Source organism: Macaca fascicularis, chromosome 11, assembly GCF_037993035.2.
Source record: "Macaca fascicularis isolate 582-1 chromosome 11, T2T-MFA8v1.1".
Classification (NCBI taxonomy): Eukaryota; Metazoa; Chordata; class Mammalia; order Primates; family Cercopithecidae; genus Macaca; species Macaca fascicularis.
In genome coordinates this window covers 62,660,877-62,674,149 of record NC_088385.1, presented here as the reverse complement: position 1 = coordinate 62,674,149, position 13,273 = coordinate 62,660,877, and the positions used below count along the sequence as shown (strand labels likewise).

Below are 13,273 nucleotides of genomic sequence, written 5' to 3'. Positions count from 1 at the left end.
TTCCAGCTACTCAGGAGGCTGGGGTGAGAGGAATGCTTGACCCCAGAAGATCGAGGCTGCAGTGAGCTACGAGTATGTCACTGCACCCAGCCTGGGTGACAGACTGAGACCCAGTCTCACACACAGACAAAAAGATGGTTAAAATGGTACATTTTATGCTATGTATATTTTATCACAATTAAAAAATAAGAAAAAATTTAGGCTGGGTGCGGTGGCTCATGCCTGTAATCCCAGCACTTTGGGAGGCCGAGGCGGGCGGACCACAAGGTCAGGAGATCGAGACCACCCTGGCGAACATGGTGAAACCCCGTCTCTACTAAAAATACAAAAAAATTAGCCAGGCATGGTGGCGGGTGCCTATAGTCCCAGCTACTTGGGAGGCTGAGGCAGGAGAATGACGTGAACCCGGGAGGCGATGGAGCTTGCAGTGAGCAGAGATCGCACCACTGCACTCCAGCCTGGGAGACAGAGCAACACTCTGTCTCAAAAAAAAAAAAAAAAAAAAGAAAAAATTTAAAAACGAGAGGGCTAAGATGGTACATTTTCTTTGACACAGTAATTATACTTGTAAGAATTTTTCCCAAGGAAAAAATGAGATGCGTAAATATTTAGTCACGTGGATTTTTAAAGAGTAGTTTTACAAAACAAAATGAAACAAAACGAAACAAAAACAAAGAATTCAATTTTAATGTCCCCAAACAGACCACTGGTGAAATATACTATGATATACAATAAAATGCCATATAGCCACCAAAAAAAAAAAACCAAAACCCAAAACCCACTATTTTTTTTGAGACAGAGTCTCACTCTGATGCCCCAGGCTGTAATGCAGTGGTGTAATCTCGGCTCACTGCAAACTCCACGTCCCGGGTTTACGCCATTCTCCTGCCTCAGCTTCCCGAGCAGCTGGGACTACAGGCGCCCGCCACCACGCCCAGCTAATTTTTTGTTGTTGTTGTTGTTGTATTTTTAGTAGAGACGGGGTTTCACCATGTTAGCCAGGATGGTCTCGATCTCCTGACCTTGTGATCCATCCACCTTGGCCTCCCAAAGTGTTGGGATTACAGGCGTGAGCCACCAGGCCCAGCCTCCAAAACCCACTATTCTATCTGAAGATAGATTAGGAAAAAAATAAAGAACTATGTTGTAAAAGAATAATTTTTTTTTTTTTTTGAGATGGAGTCTTGCTCTTGTCACCTAGGGTGGAGTGCAGTGGCATGATCTCAGCTCACTACAACCTCCTCCTCCTGGGTTTAAATGATTCTCCTGCCTCAGCCTCCCAAGTAGCTGGGATTACAGCCACGTACCACCACGCCTGACTAATTTTGTTGTTGTTGTTTTGAGACGGAGTTTCGCTCTTGTTACCCAAACTGGAGTGCAATGGCGTAAACTTAGCTCACTGCAACCTCTGCCTCCTGGGTTCAAGAGACTCTCCTGCCTCAGCCTCCCGGGTTCAAGAGACTCTCCTGCCTCAGCCTCCCGAGTAGCTGGAATTACAGGTGGGCACCACCACGCCTGGATAATTTTTTGCATTTTTAGTAGAAACAGGGTTTTACCATGTTAGCCAGGCTGGTTTCAAATTCCTTACCTCAGGCCATCCGCCCGCCTCGCCCTCCCAAAGTGCTGGGATTACAGGCATGAGCCACCACCTCCAACCTGTTTTTTGTGTTTTTAGTAGAGATGGGGTTTCACCACCTTGGCCAGGCTGGTCTTGAACTCCTGACCTCAAGTGATCCACTGCCCTGGCCTCCCAAAGTGCTGGGATTACCGGCGTGAGCCACAGCTCCCGACCTGATATGAATTCCTTCTGCCTGGAGTTCCTCTCCTTGAGTGACAAGCTTGTTTTAAACGGGTTGTGAAAACAATGCCTTATCTAACAATAGTGTTTCAGATAATAAAGTGCAGGCTGTAACAGTCCTCAAACACTAAAATACAAAGGCAAATTCAGTGAATTATTCCTATTTATTCCTACTAGATTGGGAGCTCCGTGTGGCCGTAGAAATGACTAGTCTTATCCATTTCTAAATCCCTGATTCTTGGTACCTAGTGTATAATGAAACATAATATAGATGTTTGTTTTTTGAACAAATCTAGTCCCTAGGGTTTGGTGTCAGAATACCTGGGTTCAAATCTTAGTTCTTTTTTTTTTTTTCTTTTTGAGACAGAGTCTCGCTCTGTCTCCCGGGCTGGAGTGCTGTGGCGTGATCTCAGCTCACTGCAACTTCCACCTACTGGGCTCAAGCAATCCTCTCACCTCAGCCTCCCAAATAGCTAGGACTACAGGCATGCACCACAATGCCTGGCTGCTTTTATAATTGTATTTGTAGAGACAGGGTCTTGCTATATTGCCCAGGCTGGTTGTGAACTTCTGGCTTCAGGTGGTCCTCCTGCCTGGGCTTCCCAAAGTGTTGGAGTTACAGGCATGAGCCATCATGCCCAGCCTAAAGTTAGTTATTATTGATGACATTTTGAAATAGAGAACTGATGGAAAGATCATGGAAAACGATGAGAAACCAGGTATGTACTTCCCAAGACACCTCAACAAAATAGTATTTCTTTTCCTGATGTGTTTACCATGGTCTGGATCTTGCCAACATCCCTACAGACATCTGGTTTTTTCAGCACAGATAGTAGATCCAACTCTTGAGGATAGACTCATGTTAGTCAAGTTTACAAGGCTGATTTATAAACGAGAACATATAAATTAGAATGTTAGTTTATCAATTTATACAAACCAAGCCTACCATGAGGAATAGAACATTTCAGTCAGCACAACCAGCACTTTCACTGCCCACAAACATTGCTCCTTGGTTTACCAAGTTATATTCAGAAGGTTACTTGGTGAGTATGCATATTAGTTTCCTGTGACTGCTATAACAAATTACCAAACTTGGTGGCTTAAAATAGCAGAAATGTATTCTCTGAAAGTACTAGAGGGTAGAAGTCCAAAATCAATATCACTGGATCAAAGTAAAGGTGTCGGCCAGGCATGGTGGCACACGCCTGTAGTCCCAGTTACTAGGGAGCTACTAGTACTAGGCCGGGTGAGTTAGGAGGATCGATTGAGCCCAGTGGGTGGAGGCTGCAGTGAGCTATGATTGCACCACAGTACTCCAGCCTGGGTGGCAGAGGGAGACTCTGTCTCAAAAAAAAAAAAAAAAAAAAAAAGAGAAAAAAACCAGGCATGGTGGCTCACACCTGTAATCCCAGCACTTTGGGAGGCCGGGTGGATCACCTGAGGTCAGAAGTTCGAGACCAGCCTGACCAACATGGTGAAATCCCATTCTCTACTAAAAATACAAAATTAGCAGGGTGTGTGGTGCACACTTGTAATCCCAGCTACTTGGGAGGCTGAGGCAGGAGAATCATTTGAATCCAGGAGGTAGAGGTTGCAATGAGCCAAGTTTGCGCCATTGCACTCCAGCCTGGGCAATAAGAGCAAAACTCCATTCTCAGGAAAAAAAAAAAAAAAAGAAAGAAAAATCAAGGTGTTGACAAGGCTGCACTCTCCCTCCCCAGGGGCTGTATGGGAGAATCTAATCCTTGTCTCTTCCAGCTTCTGGTAGTTGCCAGCATTTCTTGGCTTGTGACAGCATCACTCCAATCCCTGCTTTTATCGTCACATTGTCTTCTCCGCTCTTCGTGCGTGAAACCTCTCTCTCTCTCTCTCTCTCTCTCGAGGATACAGGTGACTGTATTTAGGGCCCACCCACATAATCTAGAGTAATAAAATCTCAAGATCCTGAACTTAATCACATCTGCAAAGACACCCCCGCCTCGCTTTTTTTTTTTTTTGCCACATAAGGCATTGTTTACAGGTTGTAGGGATTAGGAAGTTAAGATCTTTTTTCAGGGAACATTTTTCAACTTATCACAGCATGGAAATTGGGACTAGGGAAGTGACCTGGTTTAGATGTGTGTCCCTCCAAATCTCATGTTGAAATGTGACCTTCAATGTTGGAGGTTGGAGGTGGGTGTTTGGGTCATGGGGGCAGATCCCTCATGAATGGCGTGGTGCCCTCCCCATGGTAATGAGTGAGTTCTCACTCTATTAGCTCACACAAAAGATGGTTATTTAAAAGAGCCTGGAATCTCTCTTGCTTCCTCTCTTGCCATGTGACGTGCCTGCTCCCCCTCACCTTCCGCCATGAATAAAAGCTTCGTGAGACCTCACTGGTGCCATACTTGTACTGCCTGCAGGGCCATGAGTCAAATAAACCTCTTTCTTTGTAAATTACCCACTCTCAGGTGTTCCGTTATAGCAATGCAAAATGGACTAATACAGGGAGTGAGTTATACTGCTAGAAAGATTGAAGACATCAGGCTACCATTGTGTGATGCATTTACTTCCACAGTTGGGATGGCCTAGTCGAGTGTCCTGAATACTCAAGTCCATTGCCAAGATTTATTCTCCGAAATACCATCCTTGAATGATCACTACCAGTGTTTGCTTCTTTTTTTTTTTTTTTTTTTGAGACGGAGTCTCACTCTGTTGCCCAGGCTGGAGTGCAGTGGCATGATCTTGGCTCATTGCAACCTCTGCCTGCTGGGTTCAAGCTATTCTCATGTCTCAGACTCTCAAATAGCTGGGGTTACAGGCGCCTGCCACCATGCCTGGCTAATTTTTGTACTTTTAGTAGAGACAGGGTTTCACCATGTTGGTCAGGTTGGCCTCAAACTCCTGACCTCAGGTGATCCACCTGCCTTGGTCTCCCAAAGTGCTGGGATCACAGGCATGAGCCACAATGCCTGGCAACTCTGCTCCTTGATAGCTCTATCCCCACCCCTTTTAGTTGTTGATATCACAGAATTATATCTTTTTTTTTTTTTACTTTTTTTTTTTTTTGAGACCCAGTCTCCCTCTGTCACCCAGGCTGGAGTGCAGTGGCACAATCTCCACTCACTGCAGCCTCCACCTCCCAGGTTCAAGCGATTCTCCTCCCTCAGCCTCCCGAGTAGCTGGGATTACCACCACACCTGGCTAATTTTTGTTTGTTTATTTGTTTGGAGACCTAGTCTTACTCTGTTGCCCAGGCTGGAGTGCAGTGGCACAATTTCGGCTCATTGGAATCTCCGCCTCCCAGTTAAAGAAAGTCTTGTGCCTTGGCTAACTGAATAGCTGGGATTACAGGTGCGTGCCACCACGCTCAGCTAATTTTTGTATTTTTAGTAGAGATGGTGTTTTGTCATGTTGGTCAGGCTGGTCTCAAACTCCTGACCTCAGGTGATCCGCCTGCCTTGGCCTCCCAAAATGCTGAGATTACAAGTATGAGCCACCGTGCCCGGCCTAATTTTTGTTTTTTTGTTGTTTTTTTTTTGTTTTTGAGACAGAGTCTTGCTCTGTTGCCTAGGCTGCAGTGGCGCGATCTCGGCTCACTGCAACCTCTGGGTCCTGGGTTCAAGCGATTCTCCTGCCTCAGCCTCCTGAGTAGCTGTGATCACAGGTGCTCACCCCCATGCCCAGCTCATTTTTTTTGTATTTTTAAATTAGAGACAGGGTTTCACCATGTTGGCAAAGGCTGTTCTAGGACTCCTGACATCAAGTGATTCGCCCGCCTCGGCCTCCCAAAGTGCTGGGATTACAGGCGTGAGCCACTGTGCCCGGCCTAATTTTTGTATTTTTAGTAGAGATGGAGTTTCACCATGTTGCCCAGGCTGGTCTTGAACTCCTGGGCTCAAGTGATCCTCTCTCTTTGGCCTCCCAAAATGCTGGGATTACAGGCATGATCCACCATGCCCACCCAGAATTACATCTTTATACATTATATGCCCTACAACATAAATTAACACTTCTTTAAAATGCATTACGGCCGGGCGCGGTGGCTCAAGCCTGTAATCCCAGCACTTTGGGAGGCCGAGACGGGCGGATCACGAGGTCAGGAGATCGAGACCATCCTGGCTAACCCGGTGAAACCCCGTCTCTACTAAAAAATACAAAAAAAAAAAAAAACTAGCCGGGCGAGGTGGCGGGCGCCTGTAGTCCCAGCTACTTGGGAGGCTGAGGCAGGAGAATGGCGTAAACCCGGGAGGCGGAGTTTGCAGTGAGCTAAGATCCGGCCACTGTACTCCAGCCTGGGCGACAGAGCGAGACTCCGTCTCAAAACAAAAAAAAAACCAAAAAAAAAACCAAAAAAAAAAATGCATTACTCTCTGAAATGATGTAGAAAACAGAATGTGGATTTACAAACTAAAGTTACAATAATAATACCTTTTAGACTAATAGTTGTTTTTGAAAAATGTGTTAGTCTTTTAAATCATGTATTAAGCAAAAAGTAGTTACAAACCATTGTTACAATGCTATCTTTTATAATTGCCCATGTATTTTCCTTTTTTTTTTTTTTTTTTTGAGACGGACTCTCACTCTGTTGCCCAGGCTCGAGTACAGTGGTACAATCTCGGCTCATTGCAACCTCCACCTCCCAGGTTCAAGTGATTCTCCTGTCTCAGTCTCCCAAGTAGTTGGGATTACAGGTGCACGCCACCACGCCCCGCTAATTTTTGTATTTTTAGTAGAGATGGGATTTTGTCATGTTGGCCAGGCTGGTCTCAAACTCCTGACCTCAAGTGATTCACCTGCCGTGGCCTCCCAAAGTGCTGGGATTATAGGCGTGAGCTACTGAGTCTGTCCCTATGTATTTACTTTTGTTGAGCTCTGTGTTTCTTCATACAGCTTCAAGTGACTGTCTAGTGTTCTTTTATTTCACCCTGTAGGACTCCCTTGGACATTTCTTGCAGGGCAGGTCTAATGGTAATGAACTCTCTCAGCTTTGTTTTTTGAGAATATTTTAATTTTTCCCTCACTTTTCCAGGTTCATTATTTGAGAATATCTTAATTTTCCCTCACTTTTGAAGGATAGTTTTGCTGGATATAGAATTATTGGTTGAACTTTTTTTCCCTTTGAATATATCTGGCATTTCTGAAACTCTGAAGTTTTTGATGAGAAATCTGTTCATGATCTTACTGAAGATCCCTTGTATGTCATGAGTCACTTCTCTCTTATTACTTTTGGCTTCTCTCTGTCTTTTGACAGTTTGATTATAATATTTGTCACATAGATCTCTTCAAGTTCATCTTACTTAGAGTTTTTTGAGCTTCTTGGCTGTTCAAATTCATGTTTTTTAAATCAAATTTAGAAAGTTTTCAGCTACTGTTTTTTAAAAATATTCTCTGTCCCTTTCACTTTCTCTTCTCCTCTGGGATTCCCAAAAGTATTCTCTGTCCCTTTCACTTTCTCTTCTCCTCTGGGATTCCCACAATGTGTATATTGGTCTGCTTGATGATGTCCCACAGGTTCCTTAGACTCTGTTCACTTTTCTTGAATCTTTTTCCTTTCTGTTCCTCAGGCCTGATCATTTCCTTTGTCTTTTATTCAAGTTCCCTAATTCTTTTTTCTGCCTGTTCAAACTGCCTTTTAGTTAAATTTTCACTTCAGTTATTGTAATTTTAGCTCCAGAATTTCTTTTTGGTTTCTTTAAAAATTTTCCATCTCTTTATTGATATTTCCATTTAGTTTATGCTTCATTTTCTTCACTTTGTCCATATCTTCCTTTAGTTCTTTGAGCATCTTTATGATAGTTGTTTTAAAGTCTTTGTCTAGTTTATCCATCATCATGTCTTTTTCTGGGACAGTGTCTATTGATTTATGTTTTTCCTTTGGGCCCTTTCTTCTTTGTATATTTTCTGATTTTTCACTGAAAACTAGACATTTGAATCTAATAATGTGGTAACTCTGGAAATTCTCCCTTCCCTGAGAGTTCTTAGATATTATTTTTGTTCTTAGATATTATTTTTATTGATCACTTTTTTGTTTTAATTAATTAATTTATTAATTTATTATTTTTATTTTTATTTTTTTGAGATGGAGTCTTGCTCTGTCCCCCAGGCTGGAACGCAGTAGCGCGATCTTCACTCACTGCAAGCTCCGCCTCCTGGGTTCATGCCATTCTCCTGCCTCAGCCTCCTGAGTAGCTGGGACTACAGGTGCCTGCCACCACGCCGGGCTAATTTTTTTGTATTTTTGGTAGAGACGGGGTTTCACCGTGTTAGCCAGGATGGTCTCGATCTCCTGACCTCGTGATCCGCCCGCCTCGGCCTCTGAAAGTGCTGGGATTACAGGCTTGAGCCACCGCGCCCAGCCACTATTTATTTATTTTGAGATGGAGTCTTGCTCTGTCACCCAGGCTGGAGTGCTGCGTTACAATCTCGGCTCACTGCAACCTCCGCCTCCCGGGTTCAAGCGATTCTCCTGCCTCAGCCCTCCTGAGTAGCTGGGATTACAGGTGGGCGCCACCACGCCCAACTAATTTTTTTTTGTATTTTTGGTGGAGATGGGGTTTCACCACATTGGTCAGTCAGGCTGGTCTCAAACTCCTGACCTCATGATCTGCCCACCTCAGCCTCCCAAAGTGCTGGAATTACAGATGTGAGCCACCACACCCAGTCTATTTTATTTTATTTTTGAGATGGAGTCTTGCTCTGTCACTCAGGCTGGAGAGCAGTGGCGTGATCTCGGCTCACTGCAACCTCCACCTCCTGGGTTCAAGCAATTATCTGCCTCAGCCTCCTGAGTAGCTGGGATTACAGGCGCCCGCCACCACGCCAGGCTGATTTTTTTGTATTTTTAGTAGAGATAGGGTTTCACCATCTTGGCCAGGCTGGTCTTGAACTCCTGACCTCGTGATCCACCCACCTCGGCCTCCCAAAGTGCTGGGATTACAGGCGTGAGCCACCGCGCCCAGCCTGCTTTTTTATTTTTTAATTATTGTAGGCTGTGTCCATTCTGAGGATTGGCCTGAGATGTGAACTTAGGGTCTTCCTTCTCAGGTCTTTTCTGAGATTTTCGCTGTACATGCATGGTCATTTTCTAATTTTGCCCCACATGTGTAGTTGTTTTGAATGTCCAAGTCTTTAATGTTTGGGTTCCAAAAGGAGAAAAAGAGAAAAATGAAGTGTGGCAAGAGGAAAGAGTGTTGGCTTTAAAGGATTTAAAGGGGAGAGGTTTGCGACGATGGAAGGGAGTAAAAAACAAAGGCACCCAACCCTTTTTCTGCAGTTCTGAGACCAGAAGCAGCAATCAATTATGAGAGCATAGATAACCAATATTTGGAAAATAAGGTCCTTTTTTGTCTACCCTGGCTCTGCGAACTGTGGCAAGCCGCTCCAGGAACACAGGCACAGTTGCCTGCAGCTGAGGTGTGAGGAATGAGTGGCTAAGGGCTGAAAAAATTTACTGTGCTAAGAGAGCTGAAATTGACTGAAAGTAGCTGCAATTTACAGTCCAAGCCCTGCCCTGGAATTTGCAAGCATTCAATAGACTCTAGAGTTTCAGAATAGTTCACACCAGACAGATTCTACCAGTGCAATTATCATGTAGACGGAGAGACAGATTCCCAGTGCTTCCCACTCTGTCATCTTCCTAGAATCCTTAGATAATGTAGATAATCTATTTTTTTCTTTTCTTCCTTTTCATTTCTTTTTTACAGGCAGCCCACCAGAACTCGAAGATTCTAGAATAGATTTGGAGTGACTGCCTAGATAATCTATTGATTCCGTTGTTTCTCCTTGGTGACATCCCTCTGGGGCCTACCTCTATGCCTTTTAGTTGGGACTGGCTGCTGCAGCAGCAGAACTGGGCCTGCTATATAGTTGATATCCTGGAATTTCCCTTTGCCACATCGTAGCAATGATCTTCACCCATCTCATGGGTAGACTCTCATTTTCTGGCCCTCATATTTTCTTTCTTGGCTTAATTCTTTTTGGTGGAGAACACTGAAAGAAATAAAAATATTTTACCCCAAAATATATTTATTTAACGTATGTTGAGACGGCTGTCAGACAGCCAGAAAACAGAAGTAGCTCTGCAAAGCTGTCTTTTGTTGGAGAGATTTGCATCTGTAGAGAATCTGTATTGATGCAGCCATCTCTTGCGTTATCCAGATCCAGAGATGATTAACTGAGAGTTTGATATCTTTAAAGGTCTGAAGGAAACATTTACCATCATTCCTCTTTGAGGGCTGCTACCTGTGAGGTTTCATTTGCAGAACAAGACCACTCTTGCTAGCCAGGCCTCCTCTTCTCTCCCTCCCATAACCTGTTTTGTCACTATAACCTGATTTACCACCATAGTTCGTTTTTGGCCATGCTCTAAGACACCATTCTTTCTGCAACCTCACGATGGTATATAAGCTTCTGCACCCCACTGGGGGGTGGGGTAATCATTCTGTGGTTTTCTCCCATGTGCACATTAATAAATATGTATGCTTTTCCCCAATTAGTCTGCCTTTCGTGAGATAATTTTTCTTTTTCTTCTTTTTATATACTTTTTTTCTTAAAAAAAACCTGGCCATCCAGGTGCGGTGGCTCACGCCTGTAATCCCAGCACTTTGGGAGGCTGAGGCAGGCGGATCACCTGAGGTCAGGAGTTTGAGACCAGCCTGGCCAACATGGTGAAACCCCGTCTCTACTAAAAATACAAAAATTAGCTGGGCATGGTGGCGTGCGCATGCAATCCCAGCTACTTGGGCTGAGGCAGGAGAATTGCTTGAACCCAGGAGGCGGAGGTTGCAGTGAGCTGAGATCATGCTACTGCACTCCAGCCTGGGCAACAGAGTGAGACTCCATCTCGAACAAACAAACAAATGTATTATATATTTGCAAAAACAAATGACCTGCTTTTTGGAATGAGAAACATCAGGGAAGAGTGCAAACGCAGTTCCCCACTACCACAAATTGTTTACTTGAGTTTCCCACATTTGGGGAAATTGCAGGAGTCAGCACATCCGGAGTGCAAAGGAGAAGCCTCGCCCTGGAAAAATCCCCTTTGTGATCATGATATCTCCCCTGCCAGGTAAGTATTGTGAGTTGGTTTTTCAGTGAAACTTCAGTGGCTCCTACACTTTTGGCACTGTGAGCAGAAGACCAAGGCTCCACTCTTCTGGAAGCCACAGTGAAGGGAACCCAGTGCGTGACAAGCCGGAAGAAGGCTAAGAATTTCTCAGTCAGGCTTCCAGCCTCTCTTTCTGTGGAATTCGGTCAGGCAGATGGTAAAAATCACTGTTTGTCCCTTTCTCCTCTGCAAAGTCTAATGGGAGAAAACAATTTGTGTGACTAAATCTTGAGTATAGCCACTCTGGTGTACTTTCTGGTATGACTATTCATATTGTTTGATCTCTTTCCTCCCAGAAATAGTTTCTTCCTTTGTCTTTGTCTTTCTGTGTTGCTCTGTCGTAAAGAGAGGTACCACAGAAGCGCATTATTCCAGCCGACCCTGCAGACTGCTCAGTTCTGTGGTTCTGATCACACTGGCATGGACATTTCGTTGTGGGTCCCCAAAATATAAGCCCAGTGAAGTTCCCCTCTCAGCTTGTTGTATGTCCTTGAGAGCTTGATGGATGACCAAGTGGGAGCACTTTCTCGTAGTTTCTGCCATCTGAGGGGTTGTGATTTTCAGGTCATGTCAGGTTGCCAGTCTGAAAATGGCTGGGAACCCAAGACATGTAAGATTTTAAGCAACCTACTTTTTGTTCTGAATGTGTCAAGCTCTCAGGAGACTTTGTCTTAATAATAAGTTCCAGCCGGGCGCGGTGGCTCACGCCTGCAATCCCAGCACTTTGGGAGGCTGAGAGGGGTGGATCACGAGGTCAGGAGATCAAGACCATCCTGGCTAACATGGTGAAACTCCGTCTCTACTAAAAATACAAAAAAAAAAAAAAAAAAAAAAAAAATTAGCCGGGCGTGGTGGTGGGCGCCTGTAGTCCCAGTTACTCAGGAGGCTGAGGCAGAAGAATGGCGTGAACCCGGGAGGTGGAGCTTGCAGTGAGCCGAGATCGCACCACTGCACTACAGCCTGGGCGACAGAGCGAGACTCTGTCTCAAAAAATAATAATAATAATAAGAAGAAGAAGAAGAAGTTCCATTCATAAGGAAATTTTGTGGTTGTTGTTTTTGAGACAGAGTTGCCCAGGCTGGAGTACAGTGGCTTGATCTTGGCTCACTACAACCTCCGCCTCCTGGGTTCAAGTGATTCTCCCACCTCAGCCTCCCAAGTAGCTGGGACGACAGGTGCATGAGACCACACCTGGCTAATTTTTGTATTTTTACTAGAGATGGAATTTCACCATTTTGGCCAGGCTGGTCTTGAACTCCTGGTCTCAAGTAATACACCCACCTCGGCCTCCCAAAGTGCTGGGATTACAGGCATGAGCCACCATGGCTGGCACATAAGGGATTTTTTTTTTGTTTCAACCCCTGTTGCCAAATTAATCCAGAGAAGATCCAGTCCCAGGAGGGCTTACGGAGTGTCCCAGATTAATGAGTCTGTGACTGCCAGCCCCTGCCCCCACATTTGTGGGTTAGCGAAGGAACTGTATGCACAGACACCATTCTTAACTGTCTGTGGCAACCAGAGTCTTTGTTATCTCAGGCTACTCCTAGGAATGAAGTTTTGGGTGGAGATCTTTGGGACTGCCTTTTCCACTGCTCTCTAGGAAACACCTCTTTTTCTAGACCTGGAAAATAACTTCGTGGGCTTTCCATGAAGAGACTATTGGATTGAATCACTATTGGAATAAATGCAACATAGGCAATTCTAATCAGTGGCCAAAAAATGGATTCCTGAAATCAGAAAGACCCCTCAATTAAAAAAAAAAAAGATTCTAGAGATTCTCATTCTAAATAATTGTGTTTATTTGTATTTATGAGAGTAAATTAAAAGAAAGACACATAATCATGACATGGCTAGTCTTAGAAATTCTCTTGGCTGGGCTTCGTGGCTCATGCCTGTAATCCCAGCACTTTGGGAGGCCAAGTTGGGCAGATCACCTGAGGTCAGGAGTTTGAGACCAGCCTGGCCAACATGGTGAAATCCCATCTCTACTAAAAATACAAAAATTAGGCGGGTTTGGTGGCACATGCCTGTAATCCCAACTACTAGAGAGGCTGAGGCAGGAGAATCGCTTGAACCCAGGAGGTGGAGGTTGCAATGAGCCAAGATCATGCCACTGCACTCCAGCCTGTGCAACAGAGTGAGACTCTGTCTCAAAAAAAAAAAAAAAAAAAAAAAAAAAAAAAAGAAAAAAAAGGAAGAAAGAAAGAAAGAAAAAGAAAAAGAAAAGAAAAAACTAATACATGAAGGGCTGGCCCTTTTCTAGTTTAGCGAAAACTAGAGAAGATAAAAAACTAAAACCTGAGGCCAGGCACAGTGGCTCCCACTTGTAATCCCAGCACTCTGAGTAGCAGAGGCCGGATTGCTTAAGTCCAGGGGTTCGAGACCAG

General features: G+C 44.5%; 1 non-coding gene across 1 annotated transcript; it reads right to left on the bottom strand.

Moving 5' to 3' along the window:
* Positions 1 to 10,691: 10,691 nt before the first annotated feature.
* LOC123567827 (U1 spliceosomal RNA) lies at positions 10,692 to 10,855 on the bottom strand. Its single transcript, XR_006690925.1, has one exon. It is a non-coding gene; the product is annotated as a U1 spliceosomal RNA (small nuclear RNA).
* Positions 10,856 to 13,273: the final 2,418 nt, after the last annotated feature.